Source organism: Equus caballus, chromosome 26, assembly GCF_041296265.1.
Source record: "Equus caballus isolate H_3958 breed thoroughbred chromosome 26, TB-T2T, whole genome shotgun sequence".
NCBI lineage: Eukaryota > Metazoa > Chordata > Mammalia > Perissodactyla > Equidae > Equus > Equus caballus.
In genome coordinates this window covers 36,932,958-36,951,179 of record NC_091709.1, presented here as the reverse complement: position 1 = coordinate 36,951,179, position 18,222 = coordinate 36,932,958, and the positions used below count along the sequence as shown (strand labels likewise).

The window sequence follows — 18,222 nt, the reverse complement described above, 5'->3', positions numbered from 1 at the left end:
CAGGGCCAATCTTCCTCACATAAAAAAAAAAAAAAAGCGAGAGTTATGTATATAATATATACCTGTATAATTTCTTTTGATTTTTACTTGCTTACAATAAGAGCAGTTTTATAAGGGCTTCAATGGTTTGGTTTTTCAGTATTGCTATATAACATGCTAACGTTATCCACTTGTTAAAGAAAGGGTCACTAAATATCTTTTGTAAAAAAACATGTAATTTATCTCTAAGTTGACAGCATTTGCAGGGCACAGAAGATTTTCATGGTCTTTCCCCATCTTAATACAATATATTGTACAGATTAGATTGTATTTCAATAAACTTCTATTGTGTTTTAATAAAATTTACTGTAGATGTGACACCCGGTATCACTTTATGCATTTCACTTGCAAATTATTTGCTGTAACAGTTTGTTTATGGATGAAGCATGAATTAATTTCCTGTGTGTTGCTAGCTCTGTAACCTTAACCCAGAACCTCCCCCCTCCCCAACTCCCTCTATTCAAGTCAAAATGACCCATCAGAGGTCCCACTTGCAGTTTTTTCCGTAAAACATGTTCTTTTTAACTTTTTATTTTGAAATAATTTCAAACTTAACAGAAGAGTTGCAAAACTAGTAAGAGAACTCCTGCATACCCTTTGCCCAGATTCACCAAATGGCTAATATTTTGCCACACTTGTGCTCTGTCTCTGTGTGTATATACACACACAAATATACATACAAACTCACATATATATATATATATACACATGTATATAGTTTCCCTGAACTTGTTTAGCTTTCTTTAATCTGGAACAATTACCTGGCCTTGGTTTTTCATGACACTGGCTGTTTTTTTTTTTCATATAAGCCAATTAGTTTATGGAATGCTTCTCGGTTTGGGCTTATCTAATATTTCCTCATGATTAGGTTCAGATTATGTATTCCTGGCTGGAATGCTGCATAAATTGCAGGGTGTCCCCAGGTAGCTCATCTGCAGGCACGCTGTGTTCGAGAGCGCCTCAGTGGTGATGCTAATTTTGATCGCATGGTCGAAGTGGTATCCGATTTCTCCACCGTATAGTTACTGTTTTTCCCCTTGCAACTAGTCTGTGGAGAGACATCCTGAAAATGTGAACAGTCAACTAGTTTGGTGGCAAGGGGTATGGATTTCGGCAGTTTTAGAGCAGTTTTAGGTTTAGAGAAAAATTGAGCAGAAAGTACCAAGAGTTCCCATATACCCGCTTTTATCTCCCCGTCCCCCACCCCGCCCAGTTTCCCCTATTGTTAACATCTTGCATTGATGTGGTACGCTTATTACAATTAATGATCCTATATTGATACCTTATTAACTAAAGTCCATAATTTACGGTTCACTCCTTGTGTTGCACATTCTATCAGTTTTGCCAAAAGCATAATGCCGTGTATCCACCATTACAGTATCATACAGAATAGTTTTACCATTCTAAAATTCCCCTGTACGCCATCTATTCATCCACTTTATTTGTTTGAATGCTCAAATTGTCCCAGTTTTGGCCAGTGGGAGCCATTTTGAGCTGGCTTCTGTTCCTTTTGATAAGTTCTGTCTTTTTTTTTTTTTTTGAGCACTTCTTTTACTTCCTGGCATAAGATGTTCCAGGTTCAGTTCAGTTTTTTCCTGCCCCGGCTCTGAAATCAGCCGTTTCTCCAAGCAGCCCTGGTTTCTTTTAGGGAGGAATGGTATTTAGAAACCAAGATCTGGGCACTAAAACTTTTCGTTTGAATTAAAGAAGTAAATGCATGTTGTGCGGATATCTTGTCTGTTCCTCGGTGGCTAACGGAGTTTCTTTCTGTTCCTTGGTGGCTGACAAAGTTCTCTGTGTATTTCACTTTTGAAAAGGACTTCTTAGAAACAGCTGCCTTTATGGTGTGTTGCCGTGTAGTTACATGTCAAACTTCCCACACTGAAATTTAACTCTTGTTGCTTCAAATCTTCTGCCATATTTTCTATACATCTTCCAATAGTTTTTGCTGGAAAAGGAGTATGCTTTAGTTTATCGTTGTATAGTGGCAAGAAGAACAAGTGTTTCCCCATGACATGTGGCTTTTTGTTTTTCACCATTAGGTTTACGAGCATCAAAAGTAGCTTTTAAATACTGTCATCGATTGTAGTGAAATTTTGTAAAGAGCTGGAGTGAGTACGTGTCACATGACTTGAACACTCTTGAAATACTCTTGTAGAGCTTTGCTTTTTTTTTTTTTTTAAAGATTTTATTTTTTCCTTTTTCTCCCCAAAGCCCCCCAGTACATAGTTGTATATTCTTCGTTGTGGGTCCTTCTAGTTGTGGCATGTGGGACGCTGCCTCAGCGTGGTCTGATGAGCAGTGCCATGTCTGCGCCCAGGATTCGAACCAACGAAACACTGGGCCGCCTGCAGCGGAGCGCGCGAACTTAACCACTGGGCCACGGGGCCAGCCCCTGTAGAGCTTTGCTTTTATGGTCTTCCTAACGTGCTGGCTTCATACTGTCAGCAGCTAATATCTCAAGGCTCAATATCATTTAGGGGAAGATGAATGGTTAATGACAATGAATGTGAAAACATTTCACAGATAGTCTTCTTGAAGGCTCTAATCCGATTGTGATTGTTTTTATATCATAAGGTGGCGCAACAAAAAGTTCGTACCAGCAACAGGAGAAGGGTCCGTTCTGACATTGTCTAATTCCCTTCTGTGTTAATAGCATTATCTTTCATTCCCGGTTTATTTGCAGGAATACTTGTTACATCTGTTTCCTGAGCATTAGTTTAGTTACAAATGGCTCTGTAATCTGTAAACATGCTTGATCTGGCCAAGTAAACAGCTAAACAAGCTCCAGAAGTGAAGAATATCAAATATTGGCGAAGCTTAATTGATTTCTTATTTAACCACGCAAATTGAATTTCATTGCATCCTAGTGGACCCTTTATTTCAATACAAGCCCCAGAATGGGTGTACTCAGTAGAGAAACCCTGTTCTAGAACCTTCCAGAAGAATTAATTTGCTTCTTTTGGGGCAGGGAGGTTGGTAGAGGAAAGCTCAGAGTCACCAGCTGAGCAGCAGCCCAGTGGAGCAAACTTTTAGGGTGTACAAACACTAGCTCAGGATGCTCGGGGAGGAGAACCTGACCAGCTCTGCTCAGGAATCTCCAGAATTGCCTTTGACCTTGGGGCTTTACCATCTATTCCTCTCCTCATCCCAGCAGGCAGGCAATTAAGTGAAAAATAGCGAGAAACCAAACAGTATGAACACTCAATTGGTTTGGTGGCAAGAGGTATGGATTTCGGCAGGCGACCTGGAGAAAGAGGTGTTTAAGTGGACACCAAGATTCTAAGTAGGAGATGGTTAGGAAAAGAATAGGGGAACAGTGTTCCAAGCGAAGGGAACATCATATCTGGAGGCCTGTGTTCAGTGCAGCTGGAGGAAAGAGTGAGGCAGGCTGCAGGCTGACTGCGTACAGGGAGAGAAAGATATCTGGTTCTATATGATACCATGGAGGACAGCCACGGCCCTTCCCAACTGGTAGCTAAGCATCTCTGAAACAGACCACTGGGCTGCTGGTTAAGAGTATGAGCTCGAAAGTTGACTTGCCCTGGGCGGGTATCCCAGCTCCATCACTCTGAGACCTTGGGCAAGTTATTTAATCTTGTTTCCTTGTGGGGACCATCAGAGTATGCACATCATAGTGGCGTGGTGAGGATTAAATTAATTAATGCATGTAAAGAGTTTAGTCCAGTATCTGGCATATGATGCTCAATAAATATTGGCTGTTTTCTCCCGTGACCATTGTGGTTATTGTTTTTTCTACTTCAGGGGGAAGAGCTGGTTCTGCTAGAGAAAACCTGAAGGATCACGTGGCCCAACGAGCAAAACTTCATTCTCCAACCTCAGCTGGGCTGAAATTTAAAACCTTCTGCACTCATTACAAATCTCTGCCCCACCACTTCTCATTTTCAACAGGTGCTCTCCCACCACACTCCCCCTTTCTGGGAAAATTCAAGCAATCAACAGATCAGACCTCAGCTTTCCACCACCAAAACCTCAAACGCACCTGAACCTGCAGCCATCCTTTCTTTCCCTCTGGTATTTGGAAGACATGCTCCCCTCAGTTGAATGATACTCTCTCCATCTGGTTCTGTAAGCAGCCTCTCTGTAGAGATGGCTTTCCATTGATTATTTTTCCCTTCCCTCATGGCTTCGTCTTCTCACTTTGCCTCCTTCTCATCAATAATTAAACATTCTCAAGCCTCTCCCATTTTAATTAGGCATATCTTTTACCCCCCAAGAATCAGTCCTTTCCCCTACCATCCATAACCAAATTTAGCTACATTTGTCCACACCCATCTTCATTTTCTCACTTCTCGCGTGCTCCTCAGCCCACTAAGTCTGGTTTTCTGTCCTGACCATAGTTCTTACCCTGTTCTTGCCAGGATCACCAGCCGGTTTCTTGTATTCAATCTCATTAGACTCTTTACAGCCTTTATCTTACTTGCCTTCTCAATAGCATTTGGTATTAGCATCTTCTCAGGGTCTCATGACTTCACACTGATTTGCTGTTCCTTCTGTCTCTCTAGCCATTCTTCTCAATCTGCATTGCAAACCCACTCACTGCCGGTCATTTAAATATTGATGTCCCTCTCTGCTTTGTCCTAGTCCCGCCTTCTTCTCATTTTAAGTAGATCTCCCCTCATGGTCTCTTCCCCTCTGTGACTTCACTGGCTGTCATTTATGCTGATGGCTCCTCAAACTGTCTTCAGCCTAGATCTCTCTCCTGAGATCTGGCTTTTAAACTTGTCAGCATATTGGAAATAGTCCCCAGTTACCCTGCCCCCCATTTGAGGAGTCCAGTTCCAGGCCAAAATCCTATGTGTGATGTTTTAGTCTGGACCACAGGCAATAACAAAGCTTTATCTGGCAGGCCTCCTGGGAGGAAGCTGCCCTCCCCACACCAGCCTGGGCACTCAGCAGGGCACTGGGGTTTTCCAGAGGGAGTTGTAGTCAAGGGCTTGGGCTCCCCCAGGCCAGCTGTGCTCAGATGCACATCTGCGTGCCAGGCACCTCCATTCAGATGCCTCAGCTGAGGCATTTTTCTCTACTTTGATTCAATATTTTTCCACTCCTAGTCTTTCTCTCTCTCCCCACCCTCCTTTTGTTCAGGAGGCTTTTATTCAGGGACCCTTGGGTGAGATATTGTTCCCCATCTGTGCTGCATCTACCTGAGTCTCCTGAGCAGTTCTGTGGGGAAAAGGGAGCCGGTGCCTCTTTTGCTTACCCCGTGGCAGTCAATGAATGAAGGCTTGCTTGTTAATTTCCATTTGGCCCTTGTCCTGATGGACTAACTAGACCCTGGGTTGCTTGATATCATCCAGCAGAACCTTCCCATTTGAAACAGGTGTCTCTCTTCAGCTGAAGGAAATGGGGCTTGTTGAGTTTCCTGGATCTGTGTTTATAGTTTTTATCAAGTTTGGAAAATTATTTAGCATTATTTCTTCAAATATTTTTTTCTTTCCTACCCTCTCTTTCCAAATACACATATATTAGGATGCTTTAAGTTAGCTGTTGCTTACTGATAGTTTTTTCGGTTTTTTTTCCAGTCTTTAAAAAAAGAGAAAACTCTCTGGCTATCATTTTTTGATACTTTCTATTGCTATGTCATCAAGTTCACTGATCTTTTCTTCTTCAGTGTCTAAACTCCTGTCAATCTTAATTGAGTATATTTTTCTCTCAGACATTGTATTTTTCATCTCTAGAAGTTTGATTTGGGTCCTTTTTAAAATATCTTTCATGTCTCTCTTTAACATACTAATACTTTCCTCTACTGTCTTGAACATAAGAAATATGATTTTAATGTTCCAATCTGCTATTCTAGCTATGGTTTCTATTGATTTATTTTTCTCCTCTTTATGGATTGTGTTTTCCTGCCTCTTTGCATGCCTGGCAATTTTTGATTGGGTGCTAGACATTGCAAATTTTACATTGTCGGGTGCTGGATGTTTTTGTATTCCTATAAATATGCTTGAGTTTGTTCTGGGATGTGGTTAAGTTACTTGGAAATAGTTTGGTCCTTCTGAGGCTTGCTTTTGTTAGATGGGACCCGAGAAGTGTTTAATGTGTGGCTAAATTTGCCCCAGTATTGAGGTCATATGAGTACTCTACCTGATGCTCCATGAACTATGAGGTTTTCCATTTAGCCCATTATGAGCTGTAGTATTGATCCCTTGTTTCTTTGTGTGTGATTCTTTCCCTGGCCTCAAGTTTCCTTGCAACACACACTTTTATCAGTATTTAGCCAAATACTTGAGGGTGACCCTTTACAGATCTCCAGAGCTTTCTCTCTTTGTACAGCATTCTCCTCCCTAGTACTCTGCCCTGTGAAGTCCAGCTGCCTCAGTCTTCTTGGACTCCTTGTTCCATCTCCTCAACCCACAGGGCTCTGGATTCCTCCTCTCTGTGCTGAGGTCTGGCAATTCTCTCCAGCAAGTCAACTTGGGCAATTCCAGAGCCTTTATAATTTGTTTCTCTTCTCTCAGGGATCATTGTCCTGAGCTTCCTCTTGTCTAATATCTAGATATATATATTCTTCCAGAAGTAGAATTCCCATCATTGTACTACTTTTTAGATCCTTTCTCCTCTCAATTTTCTCTGCTCTCTCCTTGTTAGTAGAAAGTTGTATTTCCTTGATGACCCTTGATGTCTCTCAATCTGTTCTCTCCAGTTTTTATCTCTCTGTATTTTTGCCCTTAGTTCTGGAGGATTTACTTGACTTCTAATGAAATTTTTATTTCTGCAATTATGCGTTTAATTTTCAAAAGCACTTTCTTATTCTTTTCTTTTTAAAAAATAGCATCCTATTCTTTTTTTTTTTTGAGGAATATTAGCCCTGAGCTAACATCTGCTGCCAATCCTCCTCTTTTTGCTGAGGAAGACTGGCCCTGAGCTTCCTCTACTTTCTATGTGGGATGCCTGCCACAGCATGGCTTGCCAAGCAGTGCCCTGTCGGCACCCAGGATCCGAACCAGCAAACCCCGGGCTGCCGAAACAGAAAGTGCGAACTTAACCACTGCGCCACCAGGCCAGCCCCAAAATAGCATCCTATTCTTGTTTTATGGATGCACTACCGTCTCAAATCTTTTAGGATTTGGATTTTTGTAACATTCTCTTCTGTTCCAATATTCTATTTCTTCAAGAATCAATTTGTTGTGTTTGTCTTTCTCTTTTATGCTGCTAGATTTTCTCATTTTCTGGTCATTCTTGGGTATCCATTTATATTTAAAAGATCAAAGGTTTGTTTTTTTTCTCAAAAAGCCCCTAAAATGATTCTTGAGCATCATAACTGATGTCTTACTTAGTAGTATAAGTTCTTTCTGGGTTGGAGATAATAAAAGGTGATGAACACACACTAGTAGGCCCCTCTTCTCAGTACAACTGCTGTGACCACGGATTGTGGATGTGAGGCTTAAGAGAGGCTGTGGAGAGCCAGGTGTACCCACCTGTTTCTTATCTCATTTTACTCATTTGCAAAGCTTATTCGATGCTCCTGAAATAAACCAAAATAAAACCCCATCCTAAGCAGGGACTGAGTCCTCATTTTCCAATCCTAGGATCTGGACCAGACATTATTATCTGACTGTGCATGTACCAGTGCTATTCGTGATCCATCTGTGACCCCTAGGATCCTCTTTACTTGTTTGTGTACGTCAGCCTGCCCCTTCTAATGGCAAGTACCTGTGCCTTTGCTGGATGCAGGCCAGAAGTTCTTGGAAAGGATGTGTGGGGGTATAAATGCCCCAGCCCCCTTCAGCCCTTGGCCAGAATACTTCTGAGGAATGAGATCTACACCATTTTCTTGAGCTTTTCCCTGGGATTAAGATTTACTCACCCACTTTGATAGTTGGCTTAGTGGAAGTCTTCCCTTCCTTGTATAAGCTCCCCTCTCCTCTGGTGCTGTCCTTGTACCACCCAGAAAAACTATGTGCTCTCAATTGTCACCGCTGGATCTCCTTCTCGGGGCAATCCAGTTAAGACAGGTAGTAATGTGGGCCAAAAGTTGACACCCTTATCATACCTCTTTATGCCAAAAGCCCCACGCTTCCCTCTCCCAAAGTTCATTAAGAGAGTCTGGTGAAGAGGGGCCAATTTCCACTCTTGTGCTTCCTAGGCTGTGTTTGACCCTACTTATGGCAGGAAGAATTCAGGCACCCTAAATGTGGCAGATTTGTTTCTGAGACTGTTAAACCACAACGAACACAAACCTGCAAGACCAGTTGGGATGTAGGCTCCAGCTGTCATAAAGAATCTCTTGTGCTGATGTTGGGGTTTCATATCCGTTTATCTCCCCCGCAATAGGGTCCTTTCCTACTCCTGCAAAAATAGAAAGTCACAGTAACACAGAAATCTGCAAATTTCGTTATCAGTTAACAACTTGTGTGTCATTTAAGGCAGTGGTTCTCAAATTTTAGTGTATATCAGAGGACTTGTTGAAACACAGATGAGGAGCCGGCCTGGTGGCGCAGCGGTTAAGTTTGCACGTTCTGCTTCAGGGGCCCGGGGGTCGCTGGTTCGGATCCCGGGTGCGGACATGGCACCGCTTGGCAAGCTATGCTGTGGGAGGCATCCCACATATAAAGTAGAGGAAGATGGGCACGAATGTTAACTCAGGGCCAGCCTTCCTCAGCAAAAAGAGGAGGATTGGCAGCAGATGTTAGCTCAGGGCTAATCTTCCTCAAAAAGAAAACCCAAAACAAAGCAGATGAAAAGACAGGCATCACCTTTAGAGTTTCTGATCCAGTGGGTCTGGGGTGGGACCAGATAATTTGCATTTCTAATAACTTTTCAGGTGATTACTATTGTTCAGGGAGCACACTTTGAGAACCAATCCTTTATAAATAATTTTGATGTTCTTCTCACCGTACCTTCGATGATTATTCTGTCCCTTCTTGTATTCCTTTCGCTGACTCTTCTAATGCGATCTGTGTGGTTTTCCTGTGATTGCATTGTATCTAGTGGGCCACCCAAGCGTCTTATTAGTGATGATAGGATATTTAGAATTGTGTACTTACAGAATTATCCTCTGGCTAGTCTATTCCACATTAGCAGTTTTTTACCTCAGTAAAATATTAAACTACTTCATTTTTAATTTTAAACACAATTAGCAGTCTCGTTCTTTTCAGATGTAGCAATTAACATGTCCAAACATCTTTACAACTACAGTGCAGTTCCTGTCAAATGTTGTGAGGTTTCCAATCTCTCAGGACACTTTGTACAGGATAATGTGTTACTCTTTGAGGGAAAAACTCCGATCTCTCCCTTAACCTTGATGTGTTTGCACTGTGTTTCCCAGAATAAAGAATAAAGTCCCTGAGGAGTTTGTGCATCACAATGTTTCTGGGAAGTTCTATGGAAAGTGATGCCAGAATGAGGAGGCAGGAGGGGAAGAATGACCTCAGCTGAGAGCTGGTGGAAGGTGTGGCCAGCAGTCCAGAGCCAGGAGGGCCACCAGCAAAGCCTCACAGTGTGGGGGAGACCCAGGGGGCCCTGGCAGGTCGGAGGGGATGAGCGGGAGAGCAGGAGCAAGGCAGCTGGGAGGAGAGGGTGCTGGAGAGAAGGCAGGTGAAGGGAAGCAGTGAAGGTGTAGCGATGACCCGGTCAACGTGTCCTAAGCAATGGGGAAGCGGAAACGATGTCTCTGATAGACCTTAATCATGACATATGCTACAATTTTGTATAGGAAGAAACATTGTGGCATTCAACTGCTCTGTGTAAGAGCGAGGTACGGAAAAGAAGGTTAGAGGCTCTTTTGTACGAAACACCATTAGCTAGGTGGGGGAAGGGTCTTTACAGCTTACATCATACACACTATCTTCCATGTTGCCTTTATTATAAACCTTCTCCTTATGTTTACTAATAATTAAGAAGAAGAAGAAAAAAATAAGGCTTTGTGGAGAAATGTAATTTCTTTGATGACAAATATATAAGGTATGTTTTTTCTTGGCAATTGAGTTTGCTCAGACATTGTAAATGAACACACTTGTTATACTTAACCCACCACTGGAATCTACGACACCACCAACTGTCTGACCGCACCAGTCGTGTTATTTCAACTCATCATTGTGGTGGAGATTCTTTTGTTAGTCAGAAAGCAGTAGATTCTAGTCTTAGCTTTATTTTTACGGACTTGCTCAAAAAACACTGCCTGAAACATTCTATATGCTCATCAATGGATGAATGGATGAACAAAACGCAGTATATATATCCACTGGACTATTACTCAGCCATAAAAAGACATGAAGTACTAAAACATGCTACAATGCAGATGAACCTCTAAAATTTCGTGCTAAGGGAAAGAAGCCACACATAAAAGGTCACATATTGTATGATTCCATTTGTATGAACTCTATCCAGAGTAAACAAGTCCATAGAGACTTGGCTGCCCGGGACTGGGGGAAGGGAGAAGGGAAGAGATTACTTAATGGGTATGGGTTTTCTTTTGGGGGGATGAAAACGATTTGGAACTTGACAAGAGTGTTGGCTGCATAACACTGTGAATGTACTAAACGCCACTAAATTGTATACTTTAAAATGGTAAGTTTTCTGTTATATGAATTCCACCTCAGTTGGAAAAAAAAAGCAAAATATTGCCTGTGGCACATCAGATTCAAATATAATGTGAAGCTTTTTCTTCCATGGCAGGCCCTGAACTTCACTCTGCCAGAGCACCTGACGGCGAGTTTCCCAGATGCTCCTTCCAGCACCTTGCAGCTCCCAACAGAGGAGGGGAGCCTGAGAGATGTAATAAGAACCCTGGTACGAGCCACACCCTGTGACAAAGACAGAAGCACGGGGTCATGGGCGGGAGAGAGAAAGCAATGAGGGGGTCAGAATCTGCCATAACTTCTGCGTTTTAGACTGAGAGAGAATCGATGGGACAGTGCTCAAATTTCCATACGGGGCAAAAAGATGCTGTAAAGCCCCAGCTATGGGTACAGATATAAGCAAACCACAAATTGAATAATTTAAGGTTTGTGTGTGCTGATTCCAAATTGGGTACGTGTAGCGTCTAGGAATCTGAAAGATGGAAAGTCCTAGAATGCAATGCAACAACCAGTAAAAGGGATGCCGAAGACCTCGACTCTGAGTCTTGAGTCTGCCGCTAACTTACCGGATGACTCTGGGCATTCATCCGAACATTCATTCAGCAAATAGAGCTTGACCACCCTTAGAACAGTGCCTACCGCTTAATAGGTACTCAGGCGGGGCATGTAAGTCCATTTTTGGTGCACCTTCAAACGTTGGCTGGGTCCTCTTCTCTCTGGACTGCTGTGGAATCTAGAAACACAGCAACATGTCAACATCACTCCCTGGGAGGGCTTTTCCTCCAGCCCTTTCCCCATCTAACAGTGCCATGCTGGCCCTGCTGTGGCAGAAATGCATGTGGCACCGGAATGGGGAACCAGCCACCACGAAGCACCTGCTATGCCCATTGCCACGCCAGGCACTCCGCAGATAGTCTGTAGATATTGGACACCCTGCCTGTACCTGACCCACGTTCTCTTCTCTCCCCAGTGCTGGGCCAGAGCTGGGGCTCTGGGTCCTCTGCCTGGTCTCACGTTCTTTCCAAGGGCTTTGGTCCTTCTCCCATGGGTATCATCAACGTTTGTGTCAGGGCTCAGCCGAGCTGGAGAGAGCGCTGAGCTGCCAGGAGTCAGAGTAGCTGATCAAAGCCCCAAGCTCCAAATAAGAGTAACAGAAGCCTTGAATCACTTACTGGGATGGTTTAAGCATGAGGACACCCCTGTTCTATTTCTTCCACAGAAGGTGCCCTGGTGGAGGGGGCAGGTGGATCGGCTGGGGTGGTCTCACTGTTAAGGGGACACTCAACAGAAGGCTCCTGCTGGCTTATGAATCTGGCCCCAGGGGGAGGGTGGGGCGAGGAACGGAGAAGGACTGAGCGCAAGTCAGGGGATAACAGTGTCTTCAAGGCTTTCCCTTCCTCCCCTCACAAGGAGGACTTGGCAGAGGCCCCTGGAGAAAACCTCAGATAAAGAGATCCAGGAGTGAAAACACCGGGCCGGGAGCGGACGTGTAATTGTGTGGCCAGCCAGGAGCCTAGTCCTTACTGCAGCTCCCTTCAGAGACCCCATGGGGCCTGCCAGGACAAGTCTTGTAATTGCCTGTGGTCAGGTCTGAAAAATCACACAGAAGGTTTTTGGCAGAGAGCTAGACTCTTCGGTTTCCTGTCTACTGAGGCCACCGACAGAACACAATCACGGTGTATTGTCGCTCCCTTGAAATACCCAACCCTCGACTTTCTTATTCTCCTCCAGGCACTGTCGCATTTCTCTGAGCCCTAAAGTCATACTTCTCAAAGGAGTCAGCTATGCCTGTGGTCTCAACTTCCCCACACCCTCCTCCTCACCCCTCAACTCCCTAAAATCTAGATTTTATTCTCATCAGTCCAAAGAAACAGGTCTTGCTAAGTCTCTGTGTTAGGCTGGGTGCCCTAGAAACAGACTCTGAAATGAAGATGTGTATGCAGGAAATTGATTTGGAAGTGCTCTCAGCAACAACGCTTGTAATGAGCGAGGGAGGCAGGGCTGGGCAGAGGGAGAAGCTGAGCCCTGAGGCAGTCAGAACAGAGATCTCAGCCAGACCCACAGAAAGCTCTGGAAGAGGGGTGATGCTTCAGTGTTGTCCAAGTTTAGGTAAGGGGCTGGCTTTTGTACTCCTGTTTGGAGCAGGAGTTGGGTGTGGGCTGCTCCCCAGTGTGTGTGTGTGTGTGTGTGTGTGTGTGTGTGTGTGTGACATCGCACAATGCAGCTCCCCTGGCTGAGGCCCATTTCTGGCTGGAGGCTCTGCTGTGAGCTGTCAGCTGCCACCACTGCTAGCAGCTGGGGGAATGAGTACCTCTGTCCTGAAGGGGGACCTGGACGGCACACCCACGGCCTCGGTGCCCTCATGTCTATTGCAGCATTTCCTGTCCTCTTCTTACCTAACTTCGCAGAAGCTTCAGCACGGTTGACCACTCCCTCCTAGAAAAGAGCCCTTCCTTGGTTCCCAGGAGACCACACCTTTGTTTTTTTCTTCTATCTCTCTGGCCGTTTCTCCTTATTCCCTTTCAGAGTCTCCCCTTCCTCCTCCTGGGCACTCCATTCTTCTGGTTCTTCTCTCCCAGTGATCTCACACCGTCTCACCAGTTAAAAAAAAACAATGCTCTTGGATGCCAATGTTTATGTCTCTAGCCCAGAACTTTTTCTGAGCTTCTAGCTAATACATGCAGCTACCAGCCTGTGGGTACCTCACAGGCATCTACTCGTCACAGCCACAGCAGATGTCTTGGCTTCCCTGCTCCACTGTAACTGTTCCTTCCCTGCCTGCTCTTTTCCATTTCAGAAAATGGCACCACTTCCAATCCAGCTTCTCAAAGCTGGAACCCAGGGCTGTATCCTAGATTTCTCTCTTTTACTCAGTTGCTTCTGCCTTCTCGAATGCCTCCACTGCTCTCCTGCCCCCACCTCCAGCACACCCCACCAAGGAGAGCCTCCCACTCCCTTCCCATTCCACACCTGACCCTTCCCACACCCTCCTCCACACGGCAGCCAGATGTGGACCTGCCATGACTCAGAGAGAATCCAAGCTCCTCCACGCCAGGCACAGGTGTCTTCTCTGGGTGCCATCCCCATCCTGCCTACCTCTCCAACCTCAGCTTCTGCTGCTGTCTGCAGCATCCTCGCTGTATTTAAGGCTGCAGAGTCATGGAAGGGACCTGAGTGTGGTGTCACCTCTTCCTGACGTCAGAATGAATTCAGTTAATCTCAGGAACATTCTACAGTGGGAGTCACCTGCTTTTGCCAAAGGGAGTTTGACTTTCATGGCTCAGTAATCGTAGGCAGGGGTAGGGGGATCTTGGCAGGAAGGTGTCAGAGGATGGTGGCCCTGGGCTGGTCAATGGGCTGTACCATTTAAGAGAGAGTCTGACTGCTGTCACCCACAGGCCCGTGACAGCCCACATGAGCCTCCCTCCTGGCCTTTTTCTTTCTGCCCAGGAAATTCTTATAGTCAGCTTTTCCTTTTTCCTTTTTCTTGCTGTGGCTCCTAGTTAGACAATTTATCACAGAGCTGCAAGTGGACATAAACATTTTATCCTGTACATGTAGACACAGTCAGTGAGTTTAATACTATGGAGAACATTGCTCATTTGCCTCAATTTACCTTTTTTAGAGAGAAATATCCCTGAGATCATTGCCAGTTATAGGAGTAACATGGTTAGAGGTGAGAGGTTCATCTTTCGAAATTTTCCAGGAAAACCGAGGTCTACTCAAGGAGTCACTGTCCACAGACACTTACCTGCAATGCTCCATATCTAAAAAGCTCTGAAAACCAAGTGTAGTTTTTCCCTCCTTCCTTTGGTGGCAAAGCTAGAACTGAACTCATTTGATGGCAAGCCCTTACCTGGCCCGAAGGTATTTGTGGCAAATGTGACCCAAACTGATGTAAATCCGCTTATAGTTTGAATTTTTCCTTTTAGTGTGACTATTCAAAACTTCTATCTCAGAAACGTTAATATGCTTGATTTGATTGCATCTGAAATCTTTTTCACTTTAAGAGCTCGTTCTTAGTCTCCAATTGCTCTGGGGAACCTGTGGTGTAGTTCCAAGTCGAGTCTGAAGGCCTGAGGACCAGGAGAGCTGATGGTGTAAGTTCCACTCCACGCGCAGGAGGAAAACCAATGTCCTAGCTTGAAAAAAGGCAGAGGGAATGAATTCTCTTTTAGTGAATTCTCTCTTTGTTCTATTCAAGCCTCCGATGGATTAGACGAGGCCCCCCCACATTGTGGAGGGCGACTTGCTTTACTCCGTCTTCGGAATCGAATGTTCATCTCATCCGGAAACATCCTCACAGACACGCCCAGAATAGCGTTGAGCCAAATATCTGGGCACCTCCTGTCCCAGTCCAGTTGACACATAAAAGTCACCATCACATTCGTCTCCCTTCACTAAAACAGAAGCCCTATGAAGGCAGGGACTCTATCCGTTTCCTTCTCTGTGGTGTCCCCAGCACCTAGAATTCCACCTGGCTCCAAGTGGCTGCTTAGTAACTGGTTCTTGAGCGAATGGATGAAACTAACCCATCTCTCCCTGGATTGAGGGTCTGGAGGCCCGGGATGGTGCATGTTCAGTGGGTTTGTGCCTAAGCTGGGACTCAACCCAGGGCGCTGTTATCTATTGCTGCATCAAACTTAATAGCTTCAAATGACGTTTATTATGTCATAGTTTCTGCAGGTCAGGAATCAGGCGCAGCTTAGCTGGCCCTGGCCTCTCTGTTCAAGGTCTCTCGCGGTGTCGGCCAGGGCTGCAGTCCACTGGGGGCAAATCCACTTTTAAGTTCACGTGGTTGTTGGCCGAATTCTGTTCCTTTAGGGTTGTTAGATTGAGGACCTCAATTCTGTGCTGCCTGTTGGCTGGAGGCGGCCTCAGGTCCTTGCCACGTGAGCCTTTCCGCTGTGGGAGGTTGCTTCCTCCAAGGGTGCCAGCTGAGAAGGCAGCGGAGAGAGCCTGCTAGCAAGATGGAATCATAATCATCCGTAACCGAAATACGGAAGCAGCATCCATCACCTTCGTCACATTCAATTGAGTCATAGGTACTGTCCACACTCAGAAGGAGGGGATTACTCAAAGCTATGAAGACTAAGAGATGGGGAGCAGGTGGCCATCTCATCTTTGAGTCTGCCTGTCACAGGTGGGTAGGCGCACAGACTCTGGAGCCAGGGTTCAAATCCCTGCTCTGTCACTTCTTTCCTGTGTGATCTTAGGTAAGTTACTTAACCTCTCTGTACTTTAGCTTCAACCTTTGAAAAATTAGGCAAATAATAGTATCTGCTTCATAAGGTTGTTGTGGGAATTAAATAAGGATACAGAAGTGCTTAGAACAGGGCCTGCACACGGAAGAGCTAAGTAACAATTGGCTGTTACTCCTGCTCCTTTGGGCAGGCGTGCAGCGTAACCCTTAAAGGAAGTGCAGTGAAAGCTGCCCCGTGTTTCCTCCTTCTGTGGGATTGTTCAGTCCAATCTAGACCCTGTTCATGCCACAATTTCTCCTGCTTAGAGACTTTACCCCCATAGGTTGAACTTTCTGAGAATTTTTGAGTCATAAACCAAGGGCAATAAATCTGGGATCATCAAATGCCAGCTCGTGGGTTAGTGGCTGCTTAACGAAGAGTTCTGATGGGCGTGGAAACAGAGGCGTGGTGTGGTGTCTGATGGCCCAGATCTGATCGTTGAGGTAACCAGGAGACGGAACGTGAACTTGACTCAGGAAGAAAATTACATTGAGTTTCTGCTGCATGAGACAGACTTCTTCTTTTGTTTTTCAAGGAAGTGAACTGGCTGGAGCATGGTCTGAACTCGGGAGCTCAAGATACAGACCGCAAGCTGTCTGTCCTTAAGGTAAGTCCCTTGCTGAGGAAAGTGAGGTATCAGGTTCCCATAAAAGAAGTGGGCCGACCCCCTGCTCTCCCTTCTTCCCATTTTAAGCACTAAGAAGAGGTTATAACTGGTCAGCGGGAAGCGAGACAGCCTTTCACTGCTGTGTGAGTTTCCTGGCTGCCTGAACACATTACCGCAAGCAGAGTGGTTTGAAACAGAAATGCATCCTCTGACACATCTGGAGACTAGAAGTCTGAAATCAAGGTGTGGCAGGGCCACGCTCCTTCCAAAGGTTCTGGGAAGGATTCTTCCTTGCCTCTCCCTAGTTTCTGATGGTGGCCCACCATCCTTGGCATTTCTTGGCTTGTAGACACATTACCCCAATCTCTGCCTCCATCTTCACATGGCCTGCTCCCTGTGTGTGTCCCTGTGTCTCTTCTTATCAGGACACCGGTCAATGTATTAGGGTCCACCTTACTGTAGTTTGACCTTATCTTGAGTTAACTAATTACATTTGCCAACATGCTATTTTCAAATAAGACCACATTCTGAGGTTTGGGGTAGATGTGGATTTTGGGGTGACACTATTCATCCCTGTACAGCTACTAAACATTTTCATGTATTTATCTTCACTAGTTTCAAATTACCTCTCATTATAGCACTGAAGTCCTCAGAAATCTGGAGCCACGGACAACTTATTGTGTTCCAGTCCTAGGATTTATTCTTGATTAGGACAAAGTCATGGAATGGAGTGAGCCTGTCTATGAGCAAACAACCGATGGTGATGAGTCCTGAGATGCACCACCTGTCACTGCTTCCTTTAGGCTTTTTAAACAGCTGTGTAGACTCCCAATGGGTGTTTGAGTTGGAAGCCTCCTTAGACATCATTGCGTCCAGCTCAAACTCCAACCCGGTTCACCCCTGGCTGATCGGCTTCATGCTGGGAAGGAGACCACCACCTTCTGAGCCAGCTCGTCCGCTTGTAGACCCAAGGGATTGATGGACACGTCTCTGTCCACGGTGCCGAAGTCTCCCTCGGTGCGCCCACCTCCGCTGGTCTGCCTTCTCATCAGTCTTCCACAAGACAGCCCGGGAAATCTTCAGCCCCCGACCCCCGATTGTATTCCCAGTTCCTTTAAAAAAAAAAAAAACAAAACTCCCTATCCTGTCACCCTGCTCACAATGTGCACAGGTTTTCAGGGTGGTACCAAGACTTATATATAATTTTCCATATATGGTCTGACACAGGCCCTGGACACTTAGTATTTCTCTTCCTTTTTGTTTCAAACTTTTTATTTTGAAATAACGTGAAACTGATAGGGAAGTTGTAGAAACCATACAAAGAACTCCTCTGTGCTCTTAACCCAGGTGCACTGATTGGTACTTGGTGTTTTTAGAAAACAGGACGGGCCCGTGACAAGGCTGTGAGGGTTCAGCAGATCGTCTGTGTGGCCTGTGCACTGGGATTCAGGGAATGCGGTCGCAAGTTGCATAACTTTTGGGGGACCTGTCACACACAGTTACCATGGGCTGGGTTTGACATTAAACACATTCTCCAGCTCATTTGCAATTCTTGCCTTCTTCCTTCTGGCACTCACCCATGAGAAACCTCGGTTCAAGGAGAAACCTCTGGTAAGAGAGTCTTGTTAGTTTTAGTCCATCATGGCAGCTTGTCAAAGTCTTGTTGACTGTCTCGTGAAACATGTTCATCACTCATCTTAGCTTTGTCTTATCTGCAGATTTGAAAGAAATGGCTTCCAGACCTTTATTCAGTTTGTTGATTAAATGACTAAAGGTAGTTCTGGGCACA

At 45.1% G+C, this 18,222-nt stretch overlaps 1 long non-coding RNA gene across 2 annotated transcripts; it reads left to right on the top strand.

The window, feature by feature from the left end:
• The first annotated feature begins 12,576 nt into the window (after positions 1–12,576).
• Positions 12,577–17,982, top strand: LOC102150829 (uncharacterized). Of its 2 annotated transcripts, XR_011433014.1 has the most exons (6): positions 12,577–12,692; positions 14,594–14,683; positions 14,788–15,726; positions 16,110–16,269; positions 16,362–16,433; positions 17,072–17,982. It is a non-coding gene; the product is annotated as an uncharacterized lncRNA (long non-coding RNA). The 2 variants fall into 2 exon arrangements; XR_011433015.1 differs by lacking the exons at positions 12,577–12,692; positions 14,594–14,683 and having other exon boundaries at positions 15,512–15,799.
• Positions 17,983–18,222: the final 240 nt, after the last annotated feature.